Below are 17181 nucleotides of genomic sequence, written 5' to 3' on the forward strand. Positions count from 1 at the left end.
GGTGGCAATCTATTCATTAATTGCATTTAATCAATGAGCTCATTATCACTCATGCATTGTCCAACAGGTGTTGAAATAATGGGATTAAAAGGGGAGATCCCTTCAGAAAGACAGAAACAATAGCAAAGACAAAAAACACTTTTGGAATCTGCTTTTAGTCAACACATAAGGAAAGGGTGCACCGGTCCTGGAAATACTGCAATACCAGGTCAATGCGTGGAGTGGACAGAGCAAGCTCTATTTCCATCTCCCTGTTCTAAAAATCCATTTAATATATGGTCCCCAGATAGGGGACGTATCAGATATTAAACTGATAAGAACAGATACTACACTTGATCTTAGCCAAAAGGCCGAGAAGCGATAACCCGAACGGGCCGCGCGTTGCCCGAGCCTGCCCGATACTGCTGTTCAGCCCTTGCAGCGATTCAGCCTACTTCTAGGCAATTCCATGGGGCCCTGCAGGCTCACACACTCACAGCTACACGGGAGGTGAATAAAGGCCGGAGAGGAAGCCAGACAGGATTTGCTTCTTTTGCTTGCACCACAATGCAGTGCTGAAAGAGGAGGAATCTACATAAAAACGCCTTCCTGGCAACGCCCAAATGCCCTGCTGCCATGCAGATAAACACTGGCAGCGGCAGCAAGTGCATGCCCACAGCCACCCCTTGTTCCTTCACACCTTGTATCAGCTGTAATCCAGTCCAGTCCAGTGCTGCCTGCTGAGCAGCACTGACCAACACTGCCTGGGCCCAGGCTTTTATCTCTGAGGCCCCATTATGATGTCAGAAAGCTGGCTCTGGAATCCTGAGGGCTCCACTATGACACGTGCAAAGTTCCGTCTGAACTTTATATAAGACGGTGAGGCTCAGTCAGTCACTCAGTGTTGCCTGAGAGGGCAACACTGCAACAGCCGGCCGCCAGGCTGTCTTTTTTTTGCACAGCTAGTTGCCTCCAGGAGGCCACAAGAGGGAGACAAGGGACTGCAAAATGGAAAATAGGCATCCACCAACTTTACAGGCAACTTCTCCTTGCTCCTACAACCTCCATCCTTGCACAGTTTGTTATTCTTCTAGGTAACATAGTAACAAATCCAAATTGCTGCTCTCTTTGTAGGCAAGCAAGGCTTTGTTGCAACTGCAATTCTTACTTCTTCTTGAAATGTAGGGACGACAGTACATTCCATCACATCCATCTAGTGTACACAGGTAGGTCCATTGTGGCGGGCAGGCGAGCGGGCGGGCTGCTTTATTGGCTGTTTGCTGTTCCCCTACTCCACTCCACTATTTGACTGTTGTGCTGCATCAATCAATCAATAAATCAATCAATCAATCAATCAATCAATCAATCAATCAATCAATCAATCAATCAATCAATCAATCAATCAGTGGCTGGCTCAGGTGCAGCTCTTTAACTTACCTAAAAGGGAGGGCGGAGAGAAGACAAGGAAGGTGAATGAGGTGTTCCAATGTGAAATGCCGGAAACACAGAAACACAGACGACACACAACAAGAGGTGGCAATCTATTCATTAATTGCATTTAATCAATGAGCTCATTATCACTCATGCATTGTCCAACAGGTGTTGAAATAATGGGATTAAAAGGGGAGATCCCTTCAGAAAGACAGAAACAATAGCAAAGACAAAAAACACTTTTGGAATCTGCTTTTAGTCAACACATAAGGAAAGGGTGCACCGGTCCTGGAAATACTGCAATACCAGGTCAATGCGTGGAGTGGACAGAGCAAGCTCTATTTCCATCTCCCTGTTCTAAAAATCCATTTAATATATGGTCCCCAGATAGGGGACGTATCAGATATTAAACTGATAAGAACAGATACTACACTTGATCTTAGCCAAAAGGCCGAGAAGCGATAACCCGAACGGGCCGCGCGTTGCCCGAGCCTGCCCGATACTGCTGTTCAGCCCTTGCAGCGATTCAGCCTACTTCTAGGCAATTCCATGGGGCCCTGCAGGCTCACACACTCACAGCTACACGGGAGGTGAATAAAGGCCGGAGAGGAAGCCAGACAGGATTTGCTTCTTTTGCTTGCACCACAATGCAGTGCTGAAAGAGGAGGAATCTACATAAAAACGCCTTCCTGGCAACGCCCAAATGCCCTGCTGCCATGCAGATAAACACTGGCAGCGGCAGCAAGTGCATGCCCACAGCCACCCCTTGTTCCTTCACACCTTGTATCAGCTGTAATCCAGTCCAGTCCAGTGCTGCCTGCTGAGCAGCACTGACCAACACTGCCTGGGCCCAGGCTTTTATCTCTGAGGCCCCATTATGATGTCAGAAAGCTGGCTCTGGAATCCTGAGGGCTCCACTATGACACGTGCAAAGTTCCGTCTGAACTTTATATAAGACGGTGAGGCTCAGTCAGTCACTCAGTGTTGCCTGAGAGGGCAACACTGCAACAGCCGGCCGCCAGGCTGTCTTTTTTTTGCACAGCTAGTTGCCTCCAGGAGGCCACAAGAGGGAGACAAGGGACTGCAAAATGGAAAATAGGCATCCACCAACTTTACAGGCAACTTCTCCTTGCTCCTACAACCTCCATCCTTGCACAGTTTGTTATTCTTCTAGGTAACATAGTAACAAATCCAAATTGCTGCTCTCTTTGTAGGCAAGCAAGGCTTTGTTGCAACTGCAATTCTTACTTCTTCTTGAAATGTAGGGACGACAGTACATTCCATCACATCCATCTAGTGTACACAGGTAGGTCCATTGTGGCGGGCAGGCGAGCGGGCGGGCTGCTTTATTGGCTGTTTGCTGTTCCCCTACTCCACTCCACTATTTGACTGTTGTGCTGCATCAATCAATCAATAAATCAATCAATCAATCAATCAATCAATCAATCAATCAATCAATCAATCAATCAATCAATCAGTGGCTGGCTCAGGTGCAGCTCTTTAACTTACCTAAAAGGGAGGGCGGAGAGAAGACAAGGAAGGTGAATGAGGTGTTCCAATGTGAAATGCCGGAAACACAGAAACACAGACGACACACAACAAGAGGTGGCAATCTATTCATTAATTGCATTTAATCAATGAGCTCATTATCACTCATGCATTGTCCAACAGGTGTTGAAATAATGGGATTAAAAGGGGAGATCCCTTCAGAAAGACAGAAACAATAGCAAAGACAAAAAACACTTTTGGAATCTGCTTTTAGTCAACACATAAGGAAAGGGTGCACCGGTCCTGGAAATACTGCAATACCAGGTCAATGCGTGGAGTGGACAGAGCAAGCTCTATTTCCATCTCCCTGTTCTAAAAATCCATTTAATATATGGTCCCCAGATAGGGGACGTATCAGATATTAAACTGATAAGAACAGATACTACACTTGATCTTAGCCAAAAGGCCGAGAAGCGATAACCCGAACGGGCCGCGCGTTGCCCGAGCCTGCCCGATACTGCTGTTCAGCCCTTGCAGCGATTCAGCCTACTTCTAGGCAATTCCATGGGGCCCTGCAGGCTCACACACTCACAGCTACACGGGAGGTGAATAAAGGCCGGAGAGGAAGCCAGACAGGATTTGCTTCTTTTGCTTGCACCACAATGCAGTGCTGAAAGAGGAGGAATCTACATAAAAACGCCTTCCTGGCAACGCCCAAATGCCCTGCTGCCATGCAGATAAACACTGGCAGCGGCAGCAAGTGCATGCCCACAGCCACCCCTTGTTCCTTCACACCTTGTATCAGCTGTAATCCAGTCCAGTCCAGTGCTGCCTGCTGAGCAGCACTGACCAACACTGCCTGGGCCCAGGCTTTTATCTCTGAGGCCCCATTATGATGTCAGAAAGCTGGCTCTGGAATCCTGAGGGCTCCACTATGACACGTGCAAAGTTCCGTCTGAACTTTATATAAGACGGTGAGGCTCAGTCAGTCACTCAGTGTTGCCTGAGAGGGCAACACTGCAACAGCCGGCCGCCAGGCTGTCTTTTTTTCAGGCTGTCTTTTTTTTGCACAGCTAGTTGCCTCCAGGAGGCCACAAGAGGGAGACAAGGGACTGCAAAATGGAAAATAGGCATCCACCAACTTTACAGACAACTTCTCCTTGCTCCTACAACCTCCATCCTTGCACAGTTTGTTATTCTTCTAGGTAACATAGTAACAAATCCAAATTGCTGCTCTCTTTGTAGGCAAGCAAGGCTTTGTTGCAACTGCAATTCTTACTTCTTCTTGAAATGTAGGGACGACAGTACATTCCATCACATCCATCTAGTGTACACAGGTAGGTCCATTGTGGCGAGCAGGCGAGCGGGCGGGCTGCTTTATTGGCTGTTTGCTGTTCCCCTACTCCACTCCACTATTTGACTGTTGTGCTGCATCAATCAATCAATCAATCAATCAATCAATCAATCAATCAATCAATCAATCAATCAATCAGTGGCTGGCTCAGGTGCAGCTCTTTAACTTACCTAAAAGGGAGGGCGGAGAGAAGACAAGGAAGGTGAATGAGGTGTTCCAATGTGAAATGCCGGAAACACAGAAACACAGACGACACACAACAAGAGGTGGCAATCTATTCATTAATTGCATTTAATCAATGAGCTCATTATCACTCATGCATTGTCCAACAGGTGTTGAAATAATGGGATTAAAAGGGGAGATCCCTTCAGAAAGACAGAAACAATAGCAAAGACAAAAAACACTTTTGGAATCTGCTTTTAGTCAACACATAAGGAAAGGGTGCACCGGTCCTGGAAATACTGCAATACCAGGTCAATGCGTGGAGTGGACAGAGCAAGCTCTATTTCCATCTCCCTGTTCTAAAAATCCATTTAATATATGGTCCCCAGATAGGGGACGTATCAGATATTAAACTGATAAGAACAGATACTACACTTGATCTTAGCCAAAAGGCCGAGAAGCGATAACCCGAACGGGCCGCGCGTTGCCCGAGCCTGCCCGATACTGCTGTTCAGCCCTTGCAGCGATTCAGCCTACTTCTAGGCAATTCCATGGGGCCCTGCAGGCTCACACACTCACAGCTACACGGGAGGTGAATAAAGGCCGGAGAGGAAGCCAGACAGGATTTGCTTCTTTTGCTTGCACCACAATGCAGTGCTGAAAGAGGAGGAATCTACATAAAAACGCCTTCCTGGCAACGCCCAAATGCCCTGCTGCCATGCAGATAAACACTGGCAGCGGCAGCAAGTGCATGCCCACAGCCACCCCTTGTTCCTTCACACCTTGTATCAGCTGTAATCCAGTCCAGTCCAGTGCTGCCTGCTGAGCAGCACTGACCAACACTGCCTGGGCCCAGGCTTTTATCTCTGAGGCCCCATTATGATGTCAGAAAGCTGGCTCTGGAATCCTGAGGGCTCCACTATGACACGTGCAAAGTTCCGTCTGAACTTTATATAAGACGGTGAGGCTCAGTCAGTCACTCAGTGTTGCCTGAGAGGGCAACACTGCAACAGCCGGCCGCCAGGCTGTCTTTTTTTTGCACAGCTAGTTGCCTCCAGGAGGCCACAAGAGGGAGACAAGGGACTGCAAAATGGAAAATAGGCATCCACCAACTTTACAGACAACTTCTCCTTGCTCCTACAACCTCCATCCTTGCACAGTTTGTTATTCTTCTAGGTAACATAGTAACAAATCCAAATTGCTGCTCTCTTTGTAGGCAAGCAAGGCTTTGTTGCAACTGCAATTCTTACTTCTTCTTGAAATGTAGGGACGACAGTACATTCCATCACATCCATCTAGTGTACACAGGTAGGTCCATTGTGGCGGGCAGGCGAGCGGGCGGGCTGCTTTATTGGCTGTTTGCTGTTCCCCTACTCCACTCCACTATTTGACTGTTGTGCTGCATCAATCAATCAATCAATCAATCAATCAATCAATCAATCAATCAATCAATCAATCAATCAATCAATCAATCAGTGGCTGGCTCAGGTGCAGCTCTTTAACTTACCTAAAAGGGAGGGCGGAGAGAAGACAAGGAAGGTGAATGAGGTGTTCCAATGTGAAATGCCGGAAACACAGAAACACAGACGACACACAACAAGAGGTGGCAATCTATTCATTAATTGCATTTAATCAATGAGCTCATTATCACTCATGCATTGTCCAACAGGTGTTGAAATAATGGGATTAAAAGGGGAGATCCCTTCAGAAAGACAGAAACAATAGCAAAGACAAAAAACACTTTTGGAATCTGCTTTTAGTCAACACATAAGGAAAGGGTGCACCGGTCCTGGAAATACTGCAATACCAGGTCAATGCGTGGAGTGGACAGAGCAAGCTCTATTTCCATCTCCCTGTTCTAAAAATCCATTTAATATATGGTCCCCAGATAGGGGACGTATCAGATATTAAACTGATAAGAACAGATACTACACTTGATCTTAGCCAAAAGGCCGAGAAGCGATAACCCGAACGGGCCGCGCGTTGCCCGAGCCTGCCCGATACTGCTGTTCAGCCCTTGCAGCGATTCAGCCTACTTCTAGGCAATTCCATGGGGCCCTGCAGGCTCACACACTCACAGCTACATGGGAGGTGAATAAAGGCCGGAGAGGAAGCCAGACAGGATTTGCTTCTTTTGCTTGCACCACAATGCAGTGCTGAAAGAGGAGGAATCTACATAAAAACGCCTTCCTGGCAACGCCCAAATGCCCTGCTGCCATGCAGATAAACACTGGCAGCGGCAGCAAGTGCATGCCCACAGCCACCCCTTGTTCCTTCACACCTTGTATCAGCTGTAATCCAGTCCAGTCCAGTGCTGCCTGCTGAGCAGCACTGACCAACACTGCCTGGGCCCAGGCTTTTATCTCTGAGGCCCCATTATGATGTCAGAAAGCTGGCTCTGGAATCCTGAGGGCTCCACTATGACACGTGCAAAGTTCCGTCTGAACTTTATATAAGACGGTGAGGCTCAGTCAGTCACTCAGTGTTGCCTGAGAGGGCAACACTGCAACAGCCGGCCGCCAGGCTGTCTTTTTTTTGCACAGCTAGTTGCCTCCAGGAGGCCACAAGAGGGAGACAAGGGACTGCAAAATGGAAAATAGGCATCCACCAACTTTACAGACAACTTCTCCTTGCTCCTACAACCTCCATCCTTGCACAGTTTGTTATTCTTCTAGGTAACATAGTAACAAATCCAAATTGCTGCTCTCTTTGTAGGCAAGCAAGGCTTTGTTGCAACTGCAATTCTTACTTCTTCTTGAAATGTAGGGACGACAGTACATTCCATCACATCCATCTAGTGTACACAGGTAGGTCCATTGTGGCGGGCAGGCGAGCGGGCGGGCTGCTTTATTGGCTGTTTGCTGTTCCCCTACTCCACTCCACTATTTGACTGTTGTGCTGCATCAATCAATCAATCAATCAATCAATCAATCAATCAATCAATCAATCAATCAATCAATCAATCAATCAGTGGCTGGCTCAGGTGCAGCTCTTTAACTTACCTAAAAGGGAGGGCGGAGAGAAGACAAGGAAGGTGAATGAGGTGTTCCAATGTGAAATGCCGGAAACACAGAAACACAGACGACACACAACAAGAGGTGGCAATCTATTCATTAATTGCATTTAATCAATGAGCTCATTATCACTCATGCATTGTCCAACAGGTGTTGAAATAATGGGATTAAAAGGGGAGATCCCTTCAGAAAGACAGAAACAATAGCAAAGACAAAAAACACTTTTGGAATCTGCTTTTAGTCAACACATAAGGAAAGGGTGCACCGGTCCTGGAAATACTGCAATACCAGGTCAATGCGTGGAGTGGACAGAGCAAGCTCTATTTCCATCTCCCTGTTCTAAAAATCCATTTAATATATGGTCCCCAGATAGGGGACGTATCAGATATTAAACTGATAAGAACAGATACTACACTTGATCTTAGCCAAAAGGCCGAGAAGCGATAACCCGAACGGGCCGCGCGTTGCCCGAGCCTGCCCGATACTGCTGTTCAGCCCTTGCAGCGATTCAGCCTACTTCTAGGCAATTCCATGGGGCCCTGCAGGCTCACACACTCACAGCTACACGGGAGGTGAATAAAGGCCGGAGAGGAAGCCAGACAGGATTTGCTTCTTTTGCTTGCACCACAATGCAGTGCTGAAAGAGGAGGAATCTACATAAAAACGCCTTCCTGGCAACGCCCAAATGCCCTGCTGCCATGCAGATAAACACTGGCAGCGGCAGCAAGTGCATGCCCACAGCCACCCCTTGTTCCTTCACACCTTGTATCAGCTGTAATCCAGTCCAGTCCAGTGCTGCCTGCTGAGCAGCACTGACCAACACTGCCTGGGCCCAGGCTTTTATCTCTGAGGCCCCATTATGATGTCAGAAAGCTGGCTCTGGAATCCTGAGGGCTCCACTATGACACGTGCAAAGTTCCGTCTGAACTTTATATAAGACGGTGAGGCTCAGTCAGTCACTCAGTGTTGCCTGAGAGGGCAACACTGCAACAGCCGGCCGCCAGGCTGTCTTTTTTTTGCACAGCTAGTTGCCTCCAGGAGGCCACAAGAGGGAGACAAGGGACTGCAAAATGGAAAATAGGCATCCACCAACTTTACAGACAACTTCTCCTTGCTCCTACAACCTCCATCCTTGCACAGTTTGTTATTCTTCTAGGTAACATAGTAACAAATCCAAATTGCTGCTCTCTTTGTAGGCAAGCAAGGCTTTGTTGCAACTGCAATTCTTACTTCTTCTTGAAATGTAGGGACGACAGTACATTCCATCACATCCATCTAGTGTACACAGGTAGGTCCATTGTGGCGGGCAGGCGAGCGGGCGGGCTGCTTTATTGGCTGTTTGCTGTTCCCCTACTCCACTCCACTATTTGACTGTTGTGCTGCATCAATCAATCAATCAATCAATCAATCAATCAATCAATCAATCAATCAATCAGTGGCTGGCTCAGGTGCAGCTCTTTAACTTACCTAAAAGGGAGGGCGGAGAGAAGACAAGGAAGGTGAATGAGGTGTTCCAATGTGAAATGCCGGAAACACAGAAACACAGACGACACACAACAAGAGGTGGCAATCTATTCATTAATTGCATTTAATCAATGAGCTCATTATCACTCATGCATTGTCCAACAGGTGTTGAAATAATGGGATTAAAAGGGGAGATCCCTTCAGAAAGACAGAAACAATAGCAAAGACAAAAAACACTTTTGGAATCTGCTTTTAGTCAACACATAAGGAAAGGGTGCACCGGTCCTGGAAATACTGCAATACCAGGTCAATGCGTGGAGTGGACAGAGCAAGCTCTATTTCCATCTCCCTGTTCTAAAAATCCATTTAATATATGGTCCCCAGATAGGGGACGTATCAGATATTAAACTGATAAGAACAGATACTACACTTGATCTTAGCCAAAAGGCCGAGAAGCGATAACCCGAACGGGCCGCGCGTTGCCCGAGCCTGCCCGATACTGCTGTTCAGCCCTTGCAGCGATTCAGCCTACTTCTAGGCAATTCCATGGGGCCCTGCAGGCTCACACACTCACAGCTACACGGGAGGTGAATAAAGGCCGGAGAGGAAGCCAGACAGGATTTGCTTCTTTTGCTTGCACCACAATGCAGTGCTGAAAGAGGAGGAATCTACATAAAAACGCCTTCCTGGCAACCCCCAAATGCCCTGCTGCCATGCAGATAAACACTGGCAGCGGCAGCAAGTGCATGCCCACAGCCACCCCTTGTTCCTTCACACCTTGTATCAGCTGTAATCCAGTCCAGTCCAGTGCTGCCTGCTGAGCAGCACTGACCAACACTGCCTGGGCCCAGGCTTTTATCTCTGAGGCCCCATTATGATGTCAGAAAGCTGGCTCTGGAATCCTGAGGGCTCCACTATGACACGTGCAAAGTTCCGTCTGAACTTTATATAAGACGGTGAGGCTCAGTCAGTCACTCAGTGTTGCCTGAGAGGGCAACACTGCAACAGCCGGCCGCCAGGCTGTCTTTTTTTTGCACAGCTAGTTGCCTCCAGGAGGCCACAAGAGGGAGACAAGGGACTGCAAAATGGAAAATAGGCATCCACCAACTTTACAGACAACTTCTCCTTGCTCCTACAACCTCCATCCTTGCACAGTTTGTTATTCTTCTAGGTAACATAGTAACAAATCCAAATTGCTGCTCTCTTTGTAGGCAAGCAAGGCTTTGTTGCAACTGCAATTCTTACTTCTTCTTGAAATGTAGGGACGACAGTACATTCCATCACATCCATCTAGTGTACACAGGTAGGTCCATTGTGGCGGGCAGGCGAGCGGGTGGGCTGCTTTATTGGCTGTTTGCTGTTCCCCTACTCCACTCCACTATTTGACTGTTGTGCTGCATCAATCAATCAATCAATCAATCAATCAATCAATCAATCAATCAATCAATCAGTGGCTGGCTCAGGTGCAGCTCTTTAACTTACCTAAAAGGGAGGGCGGAGAGAAGACAAGGAAGGTGAATGAGGTGTTCCAATGTGAAATGCCGGAAACACAGAAACACAGACGACACACAACAAGAGGTGGCAATCTATTCATTAATTGCATTTAATCAATGAGCTCATTATCACTCATGCATTGTCCAACAGGTGTTGAAATAATGGGATTAAAAGGGGAGATCCCTTCAGAAAGACAGAAACAATAGCAAAGACAAAAAACACTTTTGGAATCTGCTTTTAGTCAACACATAAGGAAAGGGTGCACCGGTCCTGGAAATACTGCAATACCAGGTCAATGCGTGGAGTGGACAGAGCAAGCTCTATTTCCATCTCCCTGTTCTAAAAATCCATTTAATATATGGTCCCCAGATAGGGGACGTATCAGATATTAAACTGATAAGAACAGATACTACACTTGATCTTAGCCAAAAGGCCGAGAAGCGATAACCCGAACGGGCCGCGCGTTGCCCGAGCCTGCCCGATACTGCTGTTCAGCCCTTGCAGCGATTCAGCCTACTTCTAGGCAATTCCATGGGGCCCTGCAGGCTCACACACTCACAGCTACACGGGAGGTGAATAAAGGCCGGAGAGGAAGCCAGACAGGATTTGCTTCTTTTGCTTGCACCACAATGCAGTGCTGAAAGAGGAGGAATCTACATAAAAACGCCTTCCTGGCAACGCCCAAATGCCCTGCTGCCATGCAGATAAACACTGGCAGCGGCAGCAAGTGCATGCCCACAGCCACCCCTTGTTCCTTCACACCTTGTATCAGCTGTAATCCAGTCCAGTCCAGTGCTGCCTGCTGAGCAGCACTGACCAACACTGCCTGGGCCCAGGCTTTTATCTCTGAGGCCCCATTATGATGTCAGAAAGCTGGCTCTGGAATCCTGAGGGCTCCACTATGACACGTGCAAAGTTCCGTCTGAACTTTATATAAGACGGTGAGGCTCAGTCAGTCACTCAGTGTTGCCTGAGAGGGCAACACTGCAACAGCCGGCCGCCAGGCTGTCTTTTTTTTGCACAGCTAGTTGCCTCCAGGAGGCCACAAGAGGGAGACAAGGGACTGCAAAATGGAAAATAGGCATCCACCAACTTTACAGACAACTTCTCCTTGCTCCTACAACCTCCATCCTTGCACAGTTTGTTATTCTTCTAGGTAACATAGTAACAAATCCAAATTGCTGCTCTCTTTGTAGGCAAGCAAGGCTTTGTTGCAACTGCAATTCTTACTTCTTCTTGAAATGTAGGGACGACAGTACATTCCATCACATCCATCTAGTGTACACAGGTAGGTCCATTGTGGCGGGCAGGCGAGCGGGCGGGCTGCTTTATTGGCTGTTTGCTGTTCCCCTACTCCACTCCACTATTTGACTGTTGTGCTGCATCAATCAATCAATCAATCAATCAATCAATCAATCAATCAATCAGTGGCTGGCTCAGGTGCAGCTCTTTAACTTACCTAAAAGGGAGGGCGGAGAGAAGACAAGGAAGGTGAATGAGGTGTTCCAATGTGAAATGCCGGAAACACAGAAACACAGACGACACACAACAAGAGGTGGCAATCTATTCATTAATTGCATTTAATCAATGAGCTCATTATCACTCATGCATTGTCCAACAGGTGTTGAAATAATGGGATTAAAAGGGGAGATCCCTTCAGAAAGACAGAAACAATAGCAAAGACAAAAAACACTTTTGGAATCTGCTTTTAGTCAACACATAAGGAAAGGGTGCACCGGTCCTGGAAATACTGCAATACCAGGTCAATGCGTGGAGTGGACAGAGCAAGCTCTATTTCCATCTCCCTGTTCTAAAAATCCATTTAATATATGGTCCCCAGATAGGGGACGTATCAGATATTAAACTGATAAGAACAGATACTACACTTGATCTTAGCCAAAAGGCCGAGAAGCGATAACCCGAACGGGCCGCGCGTTGCCCGAGCCTGCCCGATACTGCTGTTCAGCCCTTGCAGCGATTCAGCCTACTTCTAGGCAATTGGGGCCCTGCAGGCTCACACACTCACAGCTACACGGGAGGTGAATAAAGGCCGGAGAGGAAGCCAGACAGGATTTGCTTCTTTTGCTTGCACCACAATGCAGTGCTGAAAGAGGAGGAATCTACATAAAAACGCCTTCCTGGCAACGCCCAAATGCCCTGCTGCCATGCAGATAAACACTGGCAGCGGCAGCAAGTGCATGCCCACAGCCACCCCTTGTTCCTTCACACCTTGTATCAGCTGTAATCCAGTCCAGTCCAGTGCTGCCTGCTGAGCAGCACTGACCAACACTGCCTGGGCCCAGGCTTTTATCTCTGAGGCCCCATTATGATGTCAGAAAGCTGGCTCTGGAATCCTGAGGGCTCCACTATGACACGTGCAAAGTTCCGTCTGAACTTTATATAAGACGGTGAGGCTCAGTCAGTCACTCAGTGTTGCCTGAGAGGGCAACACTGCAACAGCCGGCCGCCAGGCTGTCTTTTTTTTGCACAGCTAGTTGCCTCCAGGAGGCCACAAGAGGGAGACAAGGGACTGCAAAATGGAAAATAGGCATCCACCAACTTTACAGACAACTTCTCCTTGCTCCTACAACCTCCATCCTTGCACAGTTTGTTATTCTTCTAGGTAACATAGTAACAAATCCAAATTGCTGCTCTCTTTGTAGGCAAGCAAGGCTTTGTTGCAACTGCAATTCTTACTTCTTCTTGAAATGTAGGGACGACAGTACATTCCATCACATCCATCTAGTGTACACAGGTAGGTCCATTGTGGCGGGCAGGCGAGCGGGCGGGCTGCTTTATTGGCTGTTTGCTGTTCCCCTACTCCACTCCACTATTTGACTGTTGTGCTGCATCAATCAATCAATCAATCAATCAATCAATCAATCAGTGGCTGGCTCAGGTGCAGCTCTTTAACTTACCTAAAAGGGAGGGCGGAGAGAAGACAAGGAAGGTGAATGAGGTGTTCCAATGTGAAATGCCGGAAACACAGAAACACAGACGACACACAACAAGAGGTGGCAATCTATTCATTAATTGCATTTAATCAATGAGCTCATTATCACTCATGCATTGTCCAACAGGTGTTGAAATAATGGGATTAAAAGGGGAGATCCCTTCAGAAAGACAGAAACAATAGCAAAGACAAAAAACACTTTTGGAATCTGCTTTTAGTCAACACATAAGGAAAGGGTGCACCGGTCCTGGAAATACTGCAATACCAGGTCAATGCGTGGAGTGGACAGAGCAAGCTCTATTTCCATCTCCCTGTTCTAAAAATCCATTTAATATATGGTCCCCAGATAGGGGACGTATCAGATATTAAACTGATAAGAACAGATACTACACTTGATCTTAGCCAAAAGGCCGAGAAGCGATAACCCGAACGGGCCGCGCGTTGCCCGAGCCTGCCCGATACTGCTGTTCAGCCCTTGCAGCGATTCAGCCTACTTCTAGGCAATTCCATGGGGCCCTGCAGGCTCACACACTCACAGCTACACGGGAGGTGAATAAAGGCCGGAGAGGAAGCCAGACAGGATTTGCTTCTTTTGCTTGCACCACAATGCAGTGCTGAAAGAGGAGGAATCTACATAAAAACGCCTTCCTGGCAACGCCCAAATGCCCTGCTGCCATGCAGATAAACACTGGCAGCGGCAGCAAGTGCATGCCCACAGCCACCCCTTGTTCCTTCACACCTTGTATCAGCTGTAATCCAGTCCAGTCCAGTGCTGCCTGCTGAGCAGCACTGACCAACACTGCCTGGGCCCAGGCTTTTATCTCTGAGGCCCCATTATGATGTCAGAAAGCTGGCTCTGGAATCCTGAGGGCTCCACTATGACACGTGCAAAGTTCCGTCTGAACTTTATATAAGACGGTGAGGCTCAGTCAGTCACTCAGTGTTGCCTGAGAGGGCAACACTGCAACAGCCGGCCGCCAGGCTGTCTTTTTTTTGCACAGCTAGTTGCCTCCAGGAGGCCACAAGAGGGAGACAAGGGACTGCAAAATGGAAAATAGGCATCCACCAACTTTACAGACAACTTCTCCTTGCTCCTACAACCTCCATCCTTGCACAGTTTGTTATTCTTCTAGGTAACATAGTAACAAATCCAAATTGCTGCTCTCTTTGTAGGCAAGCAAGGCTTTGTTGCAACTGCAATTCTTACTTCTTCTTGAAATGTAGGGACGACAGTACATTCCATCACATCCATCTAGTGTACACAGGTAGGTCCATTGTGGCGGGCAGGCGAGCGGGCGGGCTGCTTTATTGGCTGTTTGCTGTTCCCCTACTCCACTCCACTATTTGACTGTTGTGCTGCATCAATCAATCAATCAATCAATCAATCAATCAATCAATCAATCAATCAATCAATCAGTGGCTGGCTCAGGTGCAGCTCTTTAACTTACCTAAAAGGGAGGGCGGAGAGAAGACAAGGAAGGTGAATGAGGTGTTCCAATGTGAAATGCCGGAAACACAGAAACACAGACGACACACAACAAGAGGTGGCAATCTATTCATTAATTGCATTTAATCAATGAGCTCATTATCACTCATGCATTGTCCAACAGGTGTTGAAATAATGGGATTAAAAGGGGAGATCCCTTCAGAAAGACAGAAACAATAGCAAAGACAAAAAACACTTTTGGAATCTGCTTTTAGTCAACACATAAGGAAAGGGTGCACCGGTCCTGGAAATACTGCAATACCAGGTCAATGCGTGGAGTGGACAGAGCAAGCTCTATTTCCATCTCCCTGTTCTAAAAATCCATTTAATATATGGTCCCCAGATAGGGGACGTATCAGATATTAAACTGATAAGAACAGATACTACACTTGATCTTAGCCAAAAGGCCGAGAAGCGATAACCCGAACGGGCCGCGCGTTGCCCGAGCCTGCCCGATACTGCTGTTCAGCCCTTGCAGCGATTCAGCCTACTTCTAGGCAATTCCATGGGGCCCTGCAGGCTCACACACTCACAGCTACACGGGAGGTGAATAAAGGCCGGAGAGGAAGCCAGACAGGATTTGCTTCTTTTGCTTGCACCACAATGCAGTGCTGAAAGAGGAGGAATCTACATAAAAACGCCTTCCTGGCAACGCCCAAATGCCCTGCTGCCATGCAGATAAACACTGGCAGCGGCAGCAAGTGCATGCCCACAGCCACCCCTTGTTCCTTCACACCTTGTATCAGCTGTAATCCAGTCCAGTCCAGTGCTGCCTGCTGAGCAGCACTGACCAACACTGCCTGGGCCCAGGCTTTTATCTCTGAGGCCCCATTATGATGTCAGAAAGCTGGCTCTGGAATCCTGAGGGCTCCACTATGACACGTGCAAAGTTCCGTCTGAACTTTATATAAGACGGTGAGGCTCAGTCAGTCACTCAGTGTTGCCTGAGAGGGCAACACTGCAACAGCCGGCCGCCAGGCTGTCTTTTTTTTGCACAGCTAGTTGCCTCCAGGAGGCCACAAGAGGGAGACAAGGGACTGCAAAATGGAAAATAGGCATCCACCAACTTTACAGACAACTTCTCCTTGCTCCTACAACCTCCATCCTTGCACAGTTTGTTATTCTTCTAGGTAACATAGTAACAAATCCAAATTGCTGCTCTCTTTGTAGGCAAGCAAGGCTTTGTTGCAACTGCAATTCTTACTTCTTCTTGAAATGTAGGGACGACAGTACATTCCATCACATCCATCTAGTGTACACAGGTAGGTCCATTGTGGCGGGCAGGCGAGCGGGCGGGCTGCTTTATTGGCTGTTTGCTGTTCCCCTACTCCACTCCACTATTTGACTGTTGTGCTGCATCAATCAATCAATCAATCAATCAATCAATCAATCAATCAATCAATCAGTGGCTGGCTCAGGTGCAGCTCTTTAACTTACCTAAAAGGGAGGGCGGAGAGAAGACAAGGAAGGTGAATGAGGTGTTCCAATGTGAAATGCCGGAAACACAGAAACACAGACGACACACAACAAGAGGTGGCAATCTATTCATTAATTGCATTTAATCAATGAGCTCATTATCACTCATGCATTGTCCAACAGGTGTTGAAATAATGGGATTAAAAGGGGAGATCCCTTCAGAAAGACAGAAACAATAGCAAAGACAAAAAACACTTTTGGAATCTGCTTTTAGTCAACACATAAGGAAAGGGTGCACCGGTCCTGGAAATACTGCAATACCAGGTCAATGCGTGGAGTGGACAGAGCAAGCTCTATTTCCATCTCCCTGTTCTAAAAATCCATTTAATATATGGTCCCCAGATAGGGGACGTATCAGATATTAAACTGATAAGAACAGATACTACACTTGATCTTAGCCAAAAGGCCGAGAAGCGATAACCCGAACGGGCCGCGCGTTGCCCGAGCCTGCCCGATACTGCTGTTCAGCCCTTGCAGCGATTCAGCCTACTTCTAGGCAATTCCATGGGGCCCTGCAGGCTCACACACTCACAGCTACACGGGAGGTGAATAAAGGCCGGAGAGGAAGCCAGACAGGATTTGCTTCTTTTGCTTGCACCACAATGCAGTGCTGAAAGAGGAGGAATCTACATAAAAACGCCTTCCTGGCAACACCCAAATGCCCTGCTGCCATGCAGATAAACACTGGCAGCGGCAGCAAGTGCATGCCCACAGCCACCCCTTGTTCCTTCACACCTTGTATCAGCTGTAATCCAGTCCAGTCCAGTGCTGCCTGCTGAGCAGCACTGACCAACACTGCCTGGGCCCAGGCTTTTATCTCTGAGGCCCCATTATGATGTCAGAAAGCTGGCTCTGGAATCCTGAGGGCTCCACTATGACA

General features: G+C 47.7%; 12 non-coding genes across 12 annotated transcripts; all 12 read right to left on the bottom strand.

Annotated features, from left to right (window-relative positions):
• Positions 1-171: 171 nt before the first annotated feature.
• Positions 172-362, bottom strand: LOC142722022 (U2 spliceosomal RNA). The gene has a single exon (XR_012874352.1). It is a non-coding gene; the product is annotated as a U2 spliceosomal RNA (small nuclear RNA).
• Positions 363-1682: 1320 nt separating this feature from the next.
• On the bottom strand, positions 1683-1873 carry LOC142722023 (U2 spliceosomal RNA). Its single transcript, XR_012874353.1, has one exon. It is a non-coding gene; the product is annotated as a U2 spliceosomal RNA (small nuclear RNA).
• Positions 1874-3185: 1312 nt separating this feature from the next.
• LOC142722024 (U2 spliceosomal RNA) lies at positions 3186-3376 on the bottom strand. Its single transcript, XR_012874354.1, has one exon. It is a non-coding gene; the product is annotated as a U2 spliceosomal RNA (small nuclear RNA).
• A 1312-nt stretch (positions 3377-4688) lies between these two features.
• On the bottom strand, positions 4689-4879 carry LOC142722025 (U2 spliceosomal RNA). Its single transcript, XR_012874355.1, has one exon. It is a non-coding gene; the product is annotated as a U2 spliceosomal RNA (small nuclear RNA).
• A 1308-nt stretch (positions 4880-6187) lies between these two features.
• Positions 6188-6378, bottom strand: LOC142722026 (U2 spliceosomal RNA). The gene has a single exon (XR_012874356.1). It is a non-coding gene; the product is annotated as a U2 spliceosomal RNA (small nuclear RNA).
• A 1304-nt stretch (positions 6379-7682) lies between these two features.
• Positions 7683-7873, bottom strand: LOC142722028 (U2 spliceosomal RNA). Its single transcript, XR_012874357.1, has one exon. It is a non-coding gene; the product is annotated as a U2 spliceosomal RNA (small nuclear RNA).
• A 1288-nt stretch (positions 7874-9161) lies between these two features.
• LOC142722030 (U2 spliceosomal RNA) lies at positions 9162-9352 on the bottom strand. Its single transcript, XR_012874359.1, has one exon. It is a non-coding gene; the product is annotated as a U2 spliceosomal RNA (small nuclear RNA).
• A 1288-nt stretch (positions 9353-10640) lies between these two features.
• Positions 10641-10831, bottom strand: LOC142722031 (U2 spliceosomal RNA). The gene has a single exon (XR_012874360.1). It is a non-coding gene; the product is annotated as a U2 spliceosomal RNA (small nuclear RNA).
• A 1280-nt stretch (positions 10832-12111) lies between these two features.
• On the bottom strand, positions 12112-12302 carry LOC142722032 (U2 spliceosomal RNA). The gene has a single exon (XR_012874362.1). It is a non-coding gene; the product is annotated as a U2 spliceosomal RNA (small nuclear RNA).
• Positions 12303-13570: 1268 nt separating this feature from the next.
• Positions 13571-13761, bottom strand: LOC142722033 (U2 spliceosomal RNA). Its single transcript, XR_012874363.1, has one exon. It is a non-coding gene; the product is annotated as a U2 spliceosomal RNA (small nuclear RNA).
• A 1292-nt stretch (positions 13762-15053) lies between these two features.
• On the bottom strand, positions 15054-15244 carry LOC142722034 (U2 spliceosomal RNA). The gene has a single exon (XR_012874364.1). It is a non-coding gene; the product is annotated as a U2 spliceosomal RNA (small nuclear RNA).
• A 1284-nt stretch (positions 15245-16528) lies between these two features.
• On the bottom strand, positions 16529-16719 carry LOC142722035 (U2 spliceosomal RNA). The gene has a single exon (XR_012874365.1). It is a non-coding gene; the product is annotated as a U2 spliceosomal RNA (small nuclear RNA).
• Between the last annotated feature and the right edge of the window lie 462 nt (positions 16720-17181).

The sequence above is a fragment of the Rhinoderma darwinii genome, unplaced genomic scaffold (assembly GCF_050947455.1).
Source record: "Rhinoderma darwinii isolate aRhiDar2 unplaced genomic scaffold, aRhiDar2.hap1 Scaffold_530, whole genome shotgun sequence".
NCBI lineage: Eukaryota > Metazoa > Chordata > Amphibia > Anura > Rhinodermatidae > Rhinoderma > Rhinoderma darwinii.